At 42.7% G+C, this 19,761-nt stretch overlaps 1 protein-coding gene across 20 annotated transcripts in view; it reads right to left on the bottom strand.

The window, feature by feature from the left end:
* The window catches only part of CPVL (carboxypeptidase vitellogenic like), a 267,444-nt gene that overhangs the window by 210,444 nt on the left and 37,239 nt on the right, over window positions 1-19,761 (bottom strand). For 3 of the 20 annotated variants that reach the window (XM_058446134.1, XM_058446124.1, XM_032758480.2), the window contains one exon: window positions 10,339-10,507. The exons of 14 other annotated variants lie outside the window; for them this stretch is intronic. The gene's annotated coding sequence lies outside the window, so the exon portion shown is untranslated. Of the gene's footprint in view, window positions 1-6,963; window positions 7,037-7,098; window positions 7,208-10,338; window positions 10,508-11,145; window positions 11,304-19,761 lie in introns of those variants that run through there. 3 more of the 20 variants (XM_058446133.1, XM_032758451.2, XM_058446156.1) reach the window with 3 other exon arrangements.

The following is a 19,761-nucleotide window of genomic DNA, read 5'->3' as shown; positions in this document are numbered from 1 at the left end:
CAGCTTGGAATGTCTAAGATTCTAAAAATGCAGCCAAGGAGATCAGGCTAGAACTGCTTCAGGCTTTGAGTCACAGTGATGATTCACACAGGCTACCTTAATGAAAGAACTTCCATATCTGCTGTAGGTGCCCTGAACCTACACATTTCTGTCAGGGTTCATAAGACAACCTAAGAAACCTAAAAAAGGCTATTCTGGGGGGGGGCTATAACACTGATTAAATTACATGTTTTTTAAGCACAGATTTTTAAAAAATCCTATCAAAATTCTAACTCAGTGGCTTCCAGCAATTTTTCTCTGAAACAGAAGTCTCAGATTTTGCAGACACCAATGTTCAGGCACACGTGTACACAAGAATGGTGGAAAGAGTCATGGCTTTACACGGAGTGTGCAGTCTGCCAGCTCAGAAAGCTCCTGTGTCCCAACGGTACAGGAGGTTCATTCTCCTGCCAGCCAAGTTAATTCTACCAACACACCAATAGTTACAAGGGGAGAAAACAAAACAAAATAAATTATTTCCACTTGACTTGCTGATTGCTAATAATATTCTTCATCAAGTAACCCAGGCAGGAACATTTTTCATTTTCAGAATTAGCTATGGCTGCCATTTCCCCTTGTGTCAAATATAAGGAGACATTTCCTAGGGTCTGCATATGACTCAGAATGGCTTCATCTTTATTTCACGTTCTATATTTCTTGTTGCTTGACTTAGGAGCATATGAGCTTTTCCCTAGCCAGGCCTTTCCATGCAACCTACCTACCCTCCCTCAGCACTAAACAATCACATTTCTTGATCCATTCAAACATGCAGGCCTAGGCTGGGCACAGTGGCTCACACTTCTAATCCCGGCACTTTAGGAGGCCGAGGCAGGAGGATTATTTGAGCCTAGGAGTTCAAGACCAGCCTACGCAATGTGGCAAGACCCTGTCTCAAATCAAACAAACAAACAAACAGGCTTCTACCCACACTCTTCTATACAAATAGTTTTCTCTCCTTTAACAGAACTCAACTCTTTAGAGATTTTCTAGCCATACAGTAAAGGGTGAGACACTTTGCTAAAACTTGTGGAGTAGTTAAAGATGAAAAGGGGACAGTATCTACCTTCAAGGAGCCCTCATTCTAGCAAAGAGAGACATGCGTGAAAACCAGTAAACCCTAAATACTGTCATAAAGCATGAGGAATGCAGTTCTGTGCCCCACTACAAATAAACACGGCACTTAGTAAAGTCCTCACTGGAGGATGACCCCATTTACAATGCAAATCCTATTACTATACAACTTGCTACTTCTAACTTTGGGAAAAAAGCATTGAGGAAGCAGCATAATTCTCACGGCTTCCAGAGTCAACTGGGGGTAATCTTGCTCCAGGCTCCACATTCTATCGCACCCTCTCTCCAAAGACTCATCAGGGAAGGAAAATAAGAAAAAAGCAAAAAGTGACCTTAGACAGGCACAACTGTGGGACAATGAGGGAAGGCAGAAGATTGATGGGGTAAAACAAACGCACAAGTGAAAATAGAGCTTTTCTCCACTTCACCCTTAAATCAGCCAGGATTTTAGGTATGATCTTAAGGAGAATGAATGAAGTGATTGTTGAACTCAGGGAAGTAGGAAGGTTGCATGACCTTTGTACCAGCTTTAGGGGCTGGCATTTCTGAGAGAGGCTAGCCCTTCCTGTAGAGTTCAAAAAGTTGGGTGAAAACATGGCACAGAGGGCAGACATCCCACCAATTGTGCAATAACCAATTGTGCAATGTGCTTTGAGCTTCCCTGCTGATCACCTTCCCAAAACAGAGGGGCCACAGTAAGGAGCCCACATGTGCAAACACCTAACACAGTGCCTAGCATACAGTCAGTGGCATATAGGAAGGCAATGCAGTCCAGTGGGAACAGCATGAAAGATTTAAAGTATGCCCTCAGACTGGGCACGGTGGCTGATGCCTGTAATCCCAATAATTTGGGAGGCTGAGGTGGGCGGATCATGAGGTCAGTAGTTGGAGACCAGCCTGGCCAACATACTGAAACCCCGTCTCTACTAAAAATACAAAACTTAGCTGCGCATGGTGGCACATGCTTGTAGTCCCAGCTACTCGGGAAGGTGAGGCAAGAGAATCACTTGAACCCAGGAAGCGGAGGTTGCAGTGAGCCAAGATCGCCCCACTACACTCCAGCCTGGGCAACAGGGCGAGACTCCATTTCAAAAAATAAAAAATAAATAAAAAAAACAAAGTATGCCTTCACAGCTTCAAATGTGGCTTCTGCCACTTAAAAACTCTGTACCTTGGCTGGGTGTTGTGGCTCACGCCTGTAATCCCAGCACTTTGGGAAGCTGAGGCAGGTGGATCATGAGGTCAGGAGATGGAGACCATCCCGGCTAACGTGGTGAAACTCTGTCTCTACTAAACATACAAAAATTAGCCAGGCGTGGTGGTACGCATCTGTAGTCCCAGCTACTCAGGAGGCTGAGGCAGGAGAATCACTTGAAGCCAGGAGGCAGAGGTTGCAGTGAGCTGAGAGTGTACCACCACACTCCAGCCTGGGCAACAGAGTGAGACACCATCTCAAAAAAAAAAAAAAAAAAGTAGCTGTTGCCTTGTGAGAAGATAGACAAGTTCATTAAATTACCTGGCTTCTGATCTGGAAGTGGGTTACCTGGAAAAAGCATTGTTTGCTCTAAAAGTCCTAGATAAAAAAAAATTATTTAACTTTCTCTTTTTCTTTCCTCTGCCTCACCTTACCCCCTGAACTTCCCAGAATGGGAAAAGGAAAGACTTACTTCACTTTACTAGTGCAGATACGGTCTTTTAGTTAGGAACTGTGGTCAGTTATTAAGGAGAACTGCAGCTACAGTAACACTGTAGATAAACAGGCATTAAAATACTAACAGATCATTGAACACCTGTATTTATTTTTTGCTCCAAGAACTCCATATATTCAGATTTTCTTCAAGATCTTATCCTTTTTTCTCCTTCTGTACATTCCATTCAACCACCCCTTGAGTATTAATCACTAGTCCAAATGTTTGTTCAGTCCTGACATTGCTATTGGGCATTTCAGGACAGTATCACCACGGTCAGGTGTCACTTCCAAAAGGATAACCAATCAGTCCCTCAAACCCACTGACTCTGTAACAGGACATCATCATTCTCCTCAAACTTCCTCCTTCTATGACTTCCAGATACTTTTTTTTTTTTTTTTTTTTTTTTTTTTTTGAGACACAGTCTTGCTCTGTTGCCCAGGCTGGAGTGCAGTGGTGCAATCTCGGTTCACTGGAGCCTCTCCTCCCGGGTTGCAGCGATTCTCCCGCCTCAGCCTCCTGAGTAGCTGGGATTACAGGCATGCACCACCATGCCTGGCTAATTTTTGTATTTTTAGTAGAGACAGGGTTTCACCATGTTGGCCAGGCTGGTCTCAAACTCCTGACCTCAGGTGATCCACCCGCCTCGGCCTCCCAAAGTGCTGGGATTACAAGCGTTAGCCACCATGCCCAGCGACTTCCAGGTTCTTAATGATGCTCCCTTATCATTGCAGATGCCTGAGTTCTAAAACCAGAAGTCCTCAAGTCAAATCTGTCACCAAGTGCTACTCTACTTCCTTTTTTCTCCATTCCATCCACAGTTCAACCCTTACTTGCCCTGAGACATTTACAAAGCTTCCTAACACATCTCTCAGATGTGTCCTTTTCCCTCCAATTTAGCCTAACACTGATGCTGCAATGAGCTTTCTAAAACACAAGGCACTCCCTTCCTCCCATGCCTTCAATGGCTCCCACCTGCAACCAGGATAAAGTATAAACTTCCTACAGTGAAATTTAATGTCCTCCATCATACAACTCCAACATAACTTTTCAAACCAAAGTTACATGATCCCTTCACAAACTCTTAGCTTATGCTCCGCCAAATCAAAACTCTCCTTGTTCCCTAACCCTATCCTGCCTTTTATGTTTTTACAGCTTTGCTGAGCAAACCTCCAGGCAAACAGTAGGAACTAATCAATGCCAGTTGATTAATCAATTGAAATCAATACCCTGGCTTCTAATCAATAATAGAATCTAGGTAGATTCTAGATTGCAAAATTCTGAAAGTTTATACCTCTTCATAATCAAACACTGGGAAAAAATTAGTTAAATGAATAAATAAATGAGAAAATGAATCACTTGGGACCTGGGTTACATTCTCTCCCAAGAATCATACAGTACAAAAAGATATGTCGAGCTATCTTTCTGAAAGAGGGGTAATGGGATACAGAGTCCCAAAAAGGAAAGGAGGAAGGGCTTAGCCTCAAGGTTCGAAGTAAATATTTTGGCCTGTAAACAACTCTAAGCAATTTAAAGACAACCAATAACTAGAATCAGACTAGACAGAAAAAGTTAGGAGGTAAGTCCCAACTGTATTGGAAAGATAAGCTGCTAAGAATTTGCTTTTTCAGGCTCCAAGATCTAAGGACACAGTCCTTCCCCCTCTTTCACTACCACCACCCTGTCCTACACCCCAGGGTCTGAGTTAAAGGAATGAAAGCATGTGATTTCATGTTCAAGATTATACCTATAATATCTCTTAAGGGAGAGAAATCTCAATACCCTGGTTTCAGTTCAGATACGCTGTAATAGCTGTCTTGTGAACTGTCTATGAAGGCTTACATCTTTGAGCTTGCAAATATAGTATAAAAGTTCAAACTCCACTACTGTTTTTACCAGGAAAGTACAGTTCTTAGCTTTTTGCCCAGCTTACCTCTCTCCCAAGTCAATATAGACGTTAATGAGTCATTGTTCTAGAGGTATCTTTCTAATTCTGAGAAGCTTGCCTACTTCTTTGAAATGTTCTTAGTTCAGTCAATGAAAATCTCACATTATAAAGCCATCGGAAATGTTAAACTAAAACAATCACGTTTGTTCTTTAGTGAACCATACTTCCTGTTACGAAGGGGTCACTGGCCAGGCACAGTGGCTCATGCCTGTAATCCCAGCACTTTGGAAGGCCGAGGTGGGAGGATCACTTGAAGTCAGGAGTTCGAGACCAGCCTGGGCAACATGGCAAAACCCCATCTCTACCAAAGATACAAAAATTAGCCGGGCATGGTGGTGTACACCTGTAATTCCAGCTACTCAGGAGGCTGAGGCACAAGAATCACTTGAACCCGGGAGATGGAGGTTGCAGTGAGCAGAGATGGTGCCACTCCAGCTTGGGTGACAAAGTGAGACTCTTGTCTCAAAAAAAGAAAGAATGGGTCATTATCTATTTACCTTGAATATTTGGGTGCTAATAAACAGATATCTGATGATACCTGGGGCAACAACTGCGTTCCTCCCCTCTCACTGCCTTAGTTCTGGCATCCCGGGGTAGTATTCAACACTCGGTGTTTCCTCTGACAAACTAGATGCCTCCCAAAACAAAAACAAACTCATTTTTAAAATTCTGTTATATTATTTGCTTCTTGTTTTTATTTTTTGTGGGGAGTGAACTGGTAAACCCAGTGGACTTTCTTAACACTCCTCTAAGTCATTCAAACTGTCAGTCAAAACCCACCTATTTCTCAGGCTGGTAGAATCCCACTATAAAGTGATTTATAAACTGGATTTATATAAATTGGGGGATCAATTGCCCCTCCCAATCATCTCCTATAAAAGATTAATAAAACAACATCTTGTTAAGAACACTGACACTGCATTATAAAGGGTTGCCCCTGTACTTAGACTAGCTTGAGGTACATATCTAGAATGCCCAATTAGCCAAAGGGTCTTGACGAGCATGCAGACTTTCATATGCCAACAAAGCCGATGCAGTGTACTTTTTCAAAAGTGCTCCAATTCTCCTTTTGGACAACTTTCTTAAACGTTATTTATCAAGCTAATAAAATGTATTCTCATTGGACTTTTTATTCTGCTTACATCTTTGTTCTTACTCATCCCAAAGCAAAGAAAGGAAAAAAAAAGGAGTCGTACATTTAAGTGGGGAAGGGAAAGGCTAGTACTGAGAGGCTCCTTTTTCATTTACTGATGCCAAAACTGAGGCTGTGGAAGACAAGTAACGTTCCTGATGTCATCCAAGTAGTGGATACTGGAACCAGGAATTGCACAGAATCGTCCAGCTCCAAAACCCAAGCACCTTGCTTGGGACCCACTGGGGTTGCAGTGAAGGTGGGGGCCTCAGAGGTGACTGCACACGGGTCATGCATAGCCACAGTCATTATATGGCTAGAGTTTTAAATATTATTTTGTTCTGTCTTCACCATAGACTTCATCATCAGTCATAACTGATAAGGAAAATTACACTTAGCTGAAAAGCCAAGTCCTGTGCTAGGGAGGCATTTTCTATATGTTATTTCTCTTTCCAATAAAACAATTATTGAAAAAGAAAAACTTATTATCTCCATCTTTCAGATGGAAAGACTGAGGTTTAGTAGGCTTAAATAATTTGCCCAAGGTCACTAACTAGCCAAGGCTAGAACTGGGTTTTAAATCCATAAATATTCCAAAGTCCTTTTGTTCTGTATCACCAGGCTGACCTTCACTTCGCAGGGAGCTGCTTCCACCTGTCTCCTGTGCCCTTGGTTTCTGCTAATCCTACATTCCAAGAATAAAAGTCTTCCTATGCGTTTTCCTTCCTAGGCTGAAGCCAAGTTTCCCTACTTTGGGCACGTTCAAAATAGAAGGTGTTTTCCGCTTCTCTTGCTTCTGAGCACCCACGAAATCAACACATCCCCAAAACACGCGTTGAGGGAGTAAGGGAAAGTGTCCTGCACCCGCCACCCTCCCGCGCTAAGAGCGGTAGAGGACCCCACAGCTTCGAACTTCCCCGGAGGAGCTCCTGGAGGAGACGCCTTCTAGCCTGGAAGAACCCCGGGTGCAACAGTTGTGCCAGGAAACTTCAAGAGTATTCCCTCGGCTGGGTGCACGCAGTACATCCCCAGTGCTCCAATTTGAAAACTTTGACTCGGCCACGACCACTCCACTCCAGTCTCACCCTACGGCGCTTTCTCCCCTGTTGGTGCTGAGGGCTTTTGGGACCATCTGCCCCGCGCTCCCTAAGTCCGAGGGACCGAGGCGAGGACCTGTCCCGCTGAGCTGGCACGACCCACGCGGGGCAGGCAGCACTTACGCGGCGCAGTCGGTGCTCCTCCCTGAGCCGCGGTGCTCAAGGACCCCAGGCGGTTGTGGTTGCAGCGCTTCCCAAGTCAGGCAGAAGTGAGGCAGCCCCACCCCGTCACGAGGACCCTGCAGAGCTCGAGCCTTTAAGCGCTCCTCTAGGCTCACATGACCCAGACCCACAGGGCAAAAGGTACGTCGTCGTGTCCCCACCTCCTGGTCCCAGAAACCTGGCCGCACCAAGTCAGCGCTTCCCATGCTGGAAGAAGCAAGCAGTCCCAGGGTGGAATCTTAAAAATTAATAAAGATCATCGGCCGCGGTGCCATTCAGGTTGGTTTGTCCCTTTGTTTTATTTTGATTTTGTCTGCTATCTTAAAATTTCAACCCTGTATTTTGAAATTATTTCTGCACTCTAGGACTTACTTGCAAGCCCAGGATTTACACTGGAAAAGCGAGTGGTGTTTGATTCCCACTGTTTATAAAGGCAACACACGTTCGCTGATGGTCTACATTCCAGCTGCACTAGCAGTAAGTTCGCACCAAGTGCCACTGACCTGCCAAGCACTCTCCTGAATCACTGCGCTGGAGTCTCAGAGCCACCTGATGTGTTCTGTACCATTATATCCATTTTGCAAGTGGTGAACACAAACTAAGTGAGGTTAAGTAACCCATGCAGGGTCACATTGCTTGTAAGTGCATATTATTAGCCACCACCAGGTGCTGGTCATTGAGCCAGACAGTACGGGAGCAAGAACTAAAAAAGGCAAGGAGGCTGCAATGGCAAGTAGATAACACAAAATAAAGGAGGGTCATCATTATCAGCAACAGCAGCATCAACTGCCAGACAAGTGGGAGAGGTCATGGGGAATCTTCTGCACTGTCCCGGGCCAACCTCCATCTCCTCACAGCTAGCTGCTGAGTGAGCCCAGGGAAACCCGCAGGAGAGCAGCCCAGCTAACCCGACAGTCAGGGGGAAAAATTGTTTTAAGCCACTTTCAGTTTCACGTAGTTTGTTATGAAACTAAGGCTAACTAAAGCACTAGTTTTGTGAGCTGGAACAAACTAATGTCACTGGATATCTGTTTTCTCCTAAGTACCTACTTTATTGGGTTGTTGTGAGGACTAACTGAAAAACGATATGTAAATCACCCAGCACAGAGTATGTGCTCAGTGGCTGCAGTCATTCTTAGCTATCATACCTTCTATATGCAAGTATTTCCTACCCACCTACCTCTTTATGGAGAAAAATCTGTTTGTGGGAAAATAATTTTTTTAAGGCCAAAATCAGCCCACCATTAATATTTGCAGGACCCAGGGCAAAAGTACAAACAGAGATCTGTATGCCAGATACCTAAATATTTAAAAGTTATAAACAAAGTTAACAAATGATTAAGTACAATAAGTTCTACCTTCCTACCTAGACAAATATACCTTGGGAATTGACATGAAAGACCAGATTGAAACTTAGGATGATCTGCACTTAAATATGATGGTGCAGGGAGAGGTGGTTTCCAGTTTCTGGTTTGCAGCTACCTCCTCTCTTCCCACAGGGCTCTAGTCCATTGGTGGAAGCTCAGTCCAGCTTCCCAGAAGCAGCTGTCCCCCAGCCACCTCTTAGGCACAAGAGTATGAACACCAGAGTCAGCAATGTTCCCCTATGGGAGTATAGACATTAGCAGATAACACTGCTGCTGGTGTGCAGACCCTTGAAGCAGGCTCAGTGCCATTTGGGGAGGGAATTTGGAATTTGCCTTCTAAAGTGTGGGCCTTGGACAAGGGCTCCTTGGGTCTAAGTATAAGGACAACTACTGGCCAAAGAATACCTGTGCCCACATGGAACCACTTAAAAACTAAACTGAATTTTACAGTAAACACAGGATGAGCCATACTGTAGCATATTTATTCAAAAACAGGGTGTCCCAAAAGTCTTCCTGAAGTTTTAATAACCTCAAGGCTATAAATGCTGCAACTTATAACAACACCATTTGAAAGTTAATTTAACACTATTTATCTCTGTGAATGTTGAATAACACGTTTTAATTTTCATTTTTGTTTCAGTTCCCCTGAGTGAAATATGGCATACATTACCCAGAAAATTATAATTACATTTATTAAAATAATTAAAACAGAGTCAAAAGAAGTAAACATTCAAATGAGTTTTGTAAGTTTGTAGCATTTCGACTTAAGAAGTTATTAAAGCTTAAAACTGCACTAACCTTTTTGGGGTACCCTGTGTTTGGATTTGTCGTGTGTCAGGTTCTGTGCTAGACACTTGATTAAAAGTAAAAAACAAGAAAAAAGATAGTCTTCTTTAGGGAACTTGAAGTTTAGTTGTGGGGAGGGGATGAAGGGGACACAGAGACTGATCCCATCATACAGTATAAGAGCTGTAATTGGGGCTGATAAAGTGTGTGTGTCGGTGGGGGGGGGACAGAGGAAAGGGACCAAATGACTCTGCCCAAAGAGCCAGGGGAATCCTGTCAGAGGAGGTGAGTTGAAGCTGGACATTAAAAAATGAATAGCCACTGAGGGGAAAGGTGGCAGCACAGGCAATGAGCAGGCCACCTGCACTCAGGTTGATGCTGTGCTCTTGGACAGAGAGACTGTGCGACACCAGGCGCGTTCAGGGTGGGTCGGGGGCTAACTAATACCGAGGTTAGAAAATTAGACTGAAGCCAGCTTGGAAAGGGCTTGAATGCTGAGCTCTAGAGATTGATGTTGTTCAAAATTAGTAGATTGGGAAGTCTGTTTCTCTTTTTTTTTTTTTTTGAGACGGAGTCTTACTGTGTCACCCAGGCTGGAGTGCAATGTCGCAATCTCAGCTCACTGCACCCTCCACCTCCCGGGTTCAAGTGATTCCCTGCTTCAGCCCCCTGAGTAAGCTGGGACTACAAGCGCCCGCCACCACAGCCAGCTAATTTTTTGTATTTGTAGTAGACACGGGGTTTCACCATATTGGCCAGGCTGGTCTCAAACTCCTGACCACAAGTTATCCACCTGCCTTGGCCTCCCAAAGTGCTGGGATTACAGGTGTAAGCCACCGTGCCCAGCCTGGAAATCCATTTTCTTAATGAAAGAAAATAAAATAGAACAAAACAGTACAGAACAGAATAGAACCACAGAACAGGAGTATGTGTTTTCCAGGGAGGTTGTAACTGAGTGGCTATAAACAGTAGAAATGTATTGTCTCATAGTTCTGGAGGCTACAAGTCTGAAATTAAAGTGCCAGCAGGGCCAGGTTCCCTCTGAAACCTGGAGGGGAAGGATCCTTCCTCGCCTCTTCTCGGTTCTGGTAGCCCCACGTGTTCCTTGGCTTGTGGCAGCCTCAATCCAATCTCTGCTTCAGCCTTCCCGGGCTTTCTCTCTGTGTCTTTTCACAGTGTCTTCCCTCCATGTGTCTGTCTCTGTGTCCCAATTTTACCTATTTATGAGGACACCAATGACCTTGGATTAGGGTCCACTCTAATGACCTGATTTTAGCTTGATTACCTCTATAAAGACTCATTTTCAAAATAAGGCCACTTCACTGCTGCAATAGATATTTTTAGCCCTTTTCTTGTATTGAGAATAATCAAAGGTGGGCCAACAAATCGGTTTGCAAAGAGATTCGTTAAGCCTTCTTCTCTGATTGGCTTTCCTGAAAACAAAGATTTAAAACTGTCAGGTCGATCACAAACCCTTGTGTTCTCTGCACCTGCATATTCTAGCGAGGTCTGGGTTTGTTAAGCCGTAGTGGTTCAGAGCATGGGTCAGACTCAGTTCGAATCTAGAACCTTGCACCCAATGACCATAAGCAAGTTACTTAATCTCAGTTTTCTCATCTGTACATGATAAAAATACTATTAGCTATCTTGCAGTGTTATTAAGAGGAAGAAATAAGATAGTAGTACATATAAAGTGCTTGTCATATATAAAGGCTCAATAAATGGCAGCTATAACAATAATAATGGTGATCATGACAATCAAGATTCTAGGCTGTGACTGCAGTTCTTTCCAACTGTCTATCCAAGACAACTAAATTGTATCTGGACACCACACAAAAGCATGCCTCTCACTGACCTATAGCCGGAGCTTTGCTGAACTCCTTAAATTCCAGTTAAGAAGACACGGAGAATAGATCATTTACACATCTTGATCAGGTAAATACAATTCCAATTGTCTAAGTTTGTAGGTTTGATTTTACATTTGCAGCTGCTGCCACCAAGATAAATGTGGAGCTGGAATGGAAACAAGGGGAATTGATTAACCTTGTAGGCAATCATGCCCCTCTTGGAAGTGTCTAGGTCTCTCCCTGCACTTGTCAAGGCTTCTATAGCCATTGTTCCTTTTCAGTGTTGTTACTGATCTTCAATGGGGCCGCCTCGTAGCGTGGAAACACAGCTCAGAGGCATGGCGAAAAGAGAAATGTCACAGCCCCCATGCGCCACAATTAATTGTTCAATAAACACTTTTCTTAAGGAAAGAAGCCAGATGTGTCACACCCATACACTTGCAAAACAACACTGTGCTATTAAAAAAGGGAGGGGTAGGTGGTGGATCCAGCTGAAGAAAGCCTACAGCTGTTCTGCACCTTAGCTATAAGCACTGAAGGCTTCATTAAGTGAGAAGTAGGCCCAGGTGGCGGTAACCAAACTAGAAGACACAGACACATGCCCTGATCAACGTATTGAAGTGCTTCAGTCTCCTTGTACTTGGTAAGGAAGGGGCACCTCCTAAGACTAGCCACAGGCTACAGACTCCAGGGAAGTTGTGGATAATTACATGGTAATTATTTCTAATAAGTGCTTCCACTCTCAGCATGATTATCCTTCCCTGGGTTGCTTGCCTCCTTATGCCTGGTTTATGTAGGGAAACAATGTCCAAATTAATCTACGTCTTTTGTAAGTGAGCCTATACTCCTTTGACGATCCAGATGGTTTAGCGCCCTTTAGCAGCAGGTGTTAAGGCTTTTTTTACAAAAGGCGTATTTTCAGTTTCCCTTCGGCTATGGAAAAAGCCAGGCAAATAAGACTTCGGTGGTTTAAGGATAAATTATGGGATTAATATAGACATGGCCACTAAGGACAGCTGAGCAAGCCCTGTGTATAACCAAGAGAAATAATCACAGTGAACCTTTGTAAGGATTTTATGGCTTGCCCAACACTTTTCATATATATAATCTCTTTTAATTTTCACATCAGCCCTGCGAGGTATATATTGATATTATGATGAACCTGCCAGTGTGCTCAGGATAGTATCTGATTAAGGGCATGGCCTTAGGAATAGACCAAGGGAATCTGAATCCCAGCTCAGCCACTCATTAGCTGTGTGACCTCTGCCATGTTAATTAACCTGTCTAAGCCTTAGCCTTCTCATGTATGGGAAGAGACCACCACTAACCCTACAAGGCTGATCTGAGGATTTGATGAAATTGTATGTATAGCCATCAACACAATGTCTGGCCCATAGCAAGCAGGTCATTCACTGGTTGAAGGAAAGACATTTGCAAATGACAAACAGAAAGTAAACAAACTCCCTTAGGTGAAGTAGTATTTGGAGTCTCCTCTTTTTCTCTTGTTTAGGTTTTATTTTCTTCGAATGGAAATAGTGGGTAGTGCAGGTGCTCTGCTTACTCGTATTGTGCCTATGAAGAGTTGCATGATCCAAAGTGGGTTATCTAGAAAAGTGACTATAGCCTCTGAAGGGTTTTCCAGAACTTCAAGAACTAGGTCACATCACCAAATAAAGGAATACAAGTAAAATGGGCAAAAGGTATTTCTTGGTAGGAATGCTCAAGCAATTGCATAAAACCTTATGTTGCTTTTTATGCATGGCAGCTCAGGCTAGACTGCTCAGAACTTCTTGCTGGGTTAACTGCTATGGATTTAAAGGATTCCCCCTTGATTCTGAGACAGCTACACCTAGGAGCACCAAGCAGTGAGAGAGAAAAGGCACTAGAAAGCCAGTCCCCAGGTCTCTTCGTTCTCTATTCTCAGTTCCTGGCTAAATCTTTCTTGCTTTCCTCATCAGAAAATGGAAGTCATAACAACTCACCCACTCTATCCACCCTTACTGAGCCAAGGAGTCTGAATGCACTAGCTAAATGATACAGTGCCTGTCTTATGCCACATGGGACACCATGATCACTAATGTAATATAAATTACCTGGGCTTAGTTTGTTCCCATCCACCCCACCCAGAGATCTATCAGCAAAAAGAAAAAAGGAATTATCCCTTCTCCTTCTCAGAATAGAAGTGACCTGACACTGAGTTGTTAAATTCTGGGCTCCTTTGCTCTGAGACAGTTGGAAGAGTTAACGCCATTTTGTCTCTTTCGGTGCACCCCATTGTTATTTTCTCTCAGTAAATTTTGACAAGAAACAGGCAAACAAAACAAAATACACTCGATCCTTGTTATTCATAGATTCCGTATTTGCAAATTCTTCTCCATGGTCTGGATAACAAGGACCTCAGAATTCCTTGCCCAAATGTTCACAAGCTTGCTTCCAGAGCCTGCATGCCACTCTTCCTTGGAGTCATCCTCTATCTGCGGGGTGGCCAAAGGCCATGCTTACAGAGCTGGGATGCACAGGGAAGGATGTGGTGTAGGACAGGTGAAGGACAGGTGTAAAGGTAGTGCTCTACACCACCATGTTCTAGCACAGAACTTCAGGAAGTCTCAGAATTATAAACTCAAATTGATTTTCTAGGTTGCTATCAAGGTGTATCTTTCAAGGTAAGAGGGTATATTTCATTTAACAGTTTGTTCCCTGGTTTATAAGTGTTACATATCTAGACATATGGTATGTGGGCCTCCATGTGTACTCTTGCCCCAAGCCTCCAAAGAAAGAGGCAGGCTTGGAAAGAAAGAAACATCTGTTGATTTAAACTACAGTTGACCCTTGAACGCATGTGTTTCAACTACACAAGTCCACTTACACACGGATTTTTTTCTAGAAAAGTGACACTGAGTGTGTCCACCTTCTCTCCCACCTCTCTACCTCTTCTGGTTTTGCCACCCCTGAGACATCAGGACCAATCCCTCTTCTTCCTTCTTCTCCTCCTCAGCCTATTCAATGTGAAGACAATGAGGATGAAGAGCTTTATGGTGATCCACTTCCACTTAATGAACAGTAAATACATTTTCTCTCCCTTATAATTTTCTTTTCTTTTAGATGGAGTCTCACTCACTTTGTTGCCCAGGCTGGAGTGCAGTGGTATGATCTCAGCTCACTGCAACCTCCGCCTCCCAGGTTCAAGCAATTCTCGTGCCTCAGCCTCCCGAGTGGCTGGGATTACAGGTGTGTGCCACCACACCCCTCTAATTTTTGTATTTTTAGTAGAGACAGGGTTTCACCACGTTGGCCAGGCTGGTCTCGAACTCTTGGCCTCAAGTGATCTACCTGCCTCAGCCTCTAAAACTGCTGGGATTACAGGCATGAGCCACCGCACCTGGCCTCCCTTATGATTTTCTTAATAACATTTTCTTTTCTCTAGCTTACTTTCTTGTAATAATATACTATATAATATGTATAACATACAAAATATATTAATTGTTATGTTATCATAAGGCTTCTGGTTAACCGTAGGCTATTAGTAGTTAAGTTTTGGAGAAGTCAAAAGTTATATATGGATTTTTGACTGCATAGGGGGTTGACAGCCCTAACCTCTGCATTTCTCAAGAGTCAACTGAACTAATATCTAGGACCTGTTTGTCACCACATCACAGCCTCGTTTATTCTGACAGTTGCCCCTGGGGAGGAGGGTGGTGGGCTTCTCGTTGCAGAATCTGAGGAACAGGATGCCAGTAGGCAGAGGAGGCGCCCCAGCCAGCAGCTCTGAGTAAGTGAAGGAACAATAAGGGCAACAGCAGTGTAAATGCTGGAGATCAGGCGCCTCTCCATTTGTATGCAGTGAATCAGCCTCTAGCATGTCTGTATGATCTAAATGGGAGGGGCTTCCCCATCCCTTCTCTTTGCCTCCCTTCATCTATAGATTTTGGATGTTCCTACCAAACTCAGCAGGTGTGAGCTCAAACTGGATTCTTTTTCAAAACTATAGAGATGACATTTCTTATACTCTAGATGTCATGAAACAGTTCACACCTGATCAGTATTTAAGAAGTATTATTATTAGGCTGGGCACGGTGGCTCATGACTGTAATCCCAGCACTTTGGGAGGCTGAGGCAGGCAGATCACTTGAGGTCAGGAGTTTGAGACCAGCCTGGCCAACATGGTGAAACTTCGTCTCTACTAAAAATAAAAAAAATTAGCCAGCTGTGGTGGCATGCACCTGTGGTCCCACCTACTTGGGAGGCTGAGGCAGGAGAATCTCTAGAACCCGGGAGGCAGAGGTTGCAGTGAACCAAGATTATGCCACTGCACTCCAGCCTGGGTGACAGAGTGAGACTCTGTGTATTAGTCCATTTTCACACTGCTGATAAAGACATACTCGAGACTGGGCAATTTACAAATGAAAGATGTTTAATTGAACTTACAGTTCCATGTGGCTGGGGAAGCCTCAAAATCATGGTGGAAGACAAGGAGGAGCAAGTCACATCTTACATGGATGGTGGCAGGCAAAGAGAGGGGAGCTTGTGCAGGGAAACTCCCCTCTTTAAAACCATCATATCTTGTGAGACTTATTCACCGTCAGGAGAACAGCACAGAAAAGACCTGCCCCCATGATTCAATTACCTCCCACCAGGTCCCTCCCATAACACATGGGAATTCAAGATGAGATTTGGGTGGGGACACAGCCAAACCATATCACTCCATCTCAAAAACATAAATTAATGAAAATAAAATAAAGAAATATTATTATTATCTAAACTTGAGTTGCACCATTTCAGGGAAAACAAATACATTTTAACAACCTAAGTTAAAAAGCCATTATCAAAAATAAATAAATAGAACCCTTTCCAATGCTAAGAGGAAAGACAAGGCTGAGAGAAGAGAAAGAAATTAAAAGGTATTAAATCATTACTACCAGCCAAAGCCATGCTAAGTGTATCACACATGATGTCATTCAGCCCTCACTGTAACCCTAAAAGGTAGATATTATATTCTCCATTTTCTAATGGATGTAACAGAAGAATAGAAATGTTCAATCATGTGTCCAAGATCAAAGAGCTACTGAGTGTCAGAACTGGAATTCAAGCATAGGTCTCTCTGACACCAAAACTGCCATTTTTCTCACCTCTTTGTCTAGCTGCCTCCACTCCAATCTGAAGCTTGGAATACAAGCTTTGGATTCTTCCAATCATTGCCCTGCTTCCCTGTTTTTAAACCCTGTCCTTTAGCAAGGTCAACCTTGGACAGTCCTCCCTCATCCGGAGCCAGGAGGGTACGCTGGCTGGAAGGGTTCTGTTGACAAATCTCATCCTTGTGATGGATTTTTTTTCCTAGGCCTCAGGACACCTGGAAAGGCGAGGACATTTCTAAATGCCCTCTGTCCTTCAGACCACATCGGAGCATCCTGTCAGGGTCTGTGAGCTGGGAAATAGGCCGTGAGCTGATAGATCTAGAGACAGCCATGTGCTCTTGCACAGCCTAGCCAGCTGTGCCCCTTGGGCTGTTAGTGAGAAAACTTACTTTTACATTTAATCTTGGTTTTCTCCCCTTAAATCAAAACAGTGCTGAGGGATAAACCGGCGAAGCATGGTGAGAGAGGGAAGAGTTAATGTTTGCAAGGTGAGCCCTCAGACAGAGGCAATTGGAAAACCATGTATTTATTTTTGAGTTTTTTGACATTCAGGTCTATCTTCCCTTCCCCCACTGGACTCGTCTGGTTTTGCCTGTGTTTAGAATTTGTTCTGTGGCCTGTCACCTTCCTTGCAAATCTGTTGCAAAGTAATTACATCTCAGTATTGGGATCTGTGTTTCAAAAATGTCAAAACAAATTTCAATGATTAAATGCCACAGATTAAGCTTGTTACTTCTCTAAAATTGATATGAAGGACACATTTTAATTAGAAATTATAAATCTGAGGCACTGTACCATCAATCTACCTCCAAAACCCAAAAACTCCATAAAGCTCTAGCTCTGAGGGAAAAAAAAGTTAAATTCAATCTAAAGATGGTGATCTTGTGAAATAACCAGCCATATGTCATCTCATTTTATTGGGGCTGAAATTTTGCCCTGAGGCATCTGAAGGAACTCAGCTAAGGCATCCCCGATAAAGGTCATCTGTAAGAGAAACTTGTGTTTTTTTTTCCTCTTTAGATATCTATAAACGCTAATTAAATATGCATTATTGGTGTAATTTTGACCAAGGAGCTTTATGTTAGTATGAAAGTGACTATGTATTACTCTCCAGCACAGCTTACACAAGCATTATGCTAAATTATCAGATTTTTAGCTTCCGCATAGCTAAAGACAAAGTCCAAGAAGTCATAATTCTTTATCAAAACTGACAGTTGGATTATGCACCTGGAGATTTATCTAGCAAAATCTGCCTTGCATTCTCAACATGAAAATCCTGTGGCTGCCAGTAGGTGATACATCTAATTTTAACACAAGAAAAGACATCTAACAAACATCAAAAAAAAAATTCGAGCTCAATTTTCTTTTTCACACATTGGTCCACCCTACCCCCACTTGATGTCAGCAGGAAGTAATCTCATCTGTGGAAAGGAAGCCAGCCTCCTAACTGCACCGACAAATTGTAGGGAAATGAAAAGGCTTGATGATTGCTGAATTTTATCCCTCTTTATTTCCAAAAGAATAATGAAGAGCTGTCTTTTCTCTCACTTAACACCCTAATCACCCACATCAGCAGTTTACACTGCAGCTACCCACACCTCTGAGTGGGGAGGAAAAAAAGAATGAGATGCGACCCCTCCCCCACCCTGCTACACCCATTGGAACCTGTCAGTACTGCATCTTTAATCAACCTCAAAATTGCAATCCTCCTCCTCTCAATGCCCAGCCCCTGCTGGTTTAGGGCACTACATAGCTTGTGGTAAACTGCTATCCATTATTTCTCTATATTTAGAACTTCTCTAGAGAAATGGCATTATCTCAGTCACTAAGCTGAAAACTGTTTAAAGTTAGCTTTGCACAGTGGCTTATTCACAGTCTCTTTCATGGACCCTTCACTCACCTTGCTTTAAAATGTTCAGACTGATGCACAACTACAAAAATCCAAGTACGAAAATATCACCCTATGGAAAATTGACTATGATTTGCATTTTGCTAATGTTGGGATAGGTCAAATGTTATTTCTCTCCTCTCCATAATGTTTCATTGGAGATAAATCCTACTCCCCTTCACCAGTGAAAAGCCACTCAATGACCTGAACAAGATCTGGTGATAGAAAACATATTTTCAATAATACTAAACTCATTTTTCTGCCAGAACAAATTAGTCAGTAGCTATCTCATGTCACAGAGGTTTCAAAGAGGCACTTAGGAGGATGCTAAAAAAAAAATCCTTCTATGTAGATTATTAGAAATGTCATGTGCTAATGTAAAAATGCTCTGGCAGTCCTTTCGTTTTACTCTTCCTTATGAAAATACTGTTTCTTGTTTGTGATTCCACTCCTGAAGAGATGTTTTTTGAAAATGGTTCCAAAGAGAAACGGAAGGAAGTGTTATCATTTAGCCCAGAAAAGGCAAGATGGCAGGGAGGTAATCAAATAAAGGAGGAAAAGACACAATGATCTCATCACTCCTCCAAATTCCCATCTACACTGAAAACTGGTTAAGAAGAGGGGAGTGGGCTGTATTGGTAGGAAGGTTTCTTTAGAGTTGAGTATATTAAGAAGAGGAGTTCCTGAATGAATGAATGTCTAAGAGGAGTTCCTGAATGAATGAATGTCTACAATCAAGGACTGTCTTCCTTCAGTGTTCTTTGCCATTTGAAGGAAAAGCAGTTTATAGCACACACATATTTTCTTAGGACCTCAGTTTCCACCATCCTATAATAGAGCAAACAATTGCTACTTTTTATTGCTGTAGAGCAGATTAAATAAGATGATGTGACTAAAACATGTAACATGATATCTGATCCATAACCAAAGAAAACTAGAGGAATGTGTAAAGCTATGATGTGTGTGGGTGAGAGTGGGGATAGCTGAATCCTGAAAATTCAGGCAGAATGGCTCACTTTATTTTATTGTGTAGCCTAGTCTTTATGTGATAATATTGCTATTTAAGTTTACCAGAGAGGAAAATATTTCCTTCAACATCCTCTATGAGATCTGTTTTCACATGTGTAGAGCTGACTGTATGCCTGAATAGTTGAATTATGCATTTCACCCAACTTTCTTTTATAATTTGAGTCATTAGACATGGCCGTAGAGTTAACAGTTTAATATAAAAGTGTTCCTGGAGATTTTGCTTGTTCTTTTTGGACTCTAATCAAATGTGAAAGAGATTAGTAGTAGCAGTATTTGTGATTTCACCCTATTTTAAATATTTACAGATGCTTAACTCTTGGAGAGATACTTCTGACATTCCAACACATTTCAACTCTGTATAAACATTCCTTTGGGGGCTTTTATTTTGTTCTGATAGTAAAAATTACTAGAGGAATGTAACTGAAAACTGATTTCCAAATAAGATACCCTGTGGCAATAGAAATATCCTATGTAGTTATTATCCACTGTAAAGTACACTTTCCCTCAGGGAATCTGCTATCAGAGAAAATTAAAACCTAGCCACCCATTTTAAAGCCCATTAAGTCATTAGGTGG

Source organism: Hylobates moloch, unplaced genomic scaffold (genome assembly GCF_009828535.3).
Source record: "Hylobates moloch isolate HMO894 unplaced genomic scaffold, HMol_V3 SCAFFOLD_1, whole genome shotgun sequence".
Lineage (NCBI taxonomy): Eukaryota > Metazoa > Chordata > Mammalia > Primates > Hylobatidae > Hylobates > Hylobates moloch.
The sequence above is the reverse complement of the archived record's forward strand: the minus strand, read 5'-3'. Positions and strand labels throughout refer to the sequence as shown.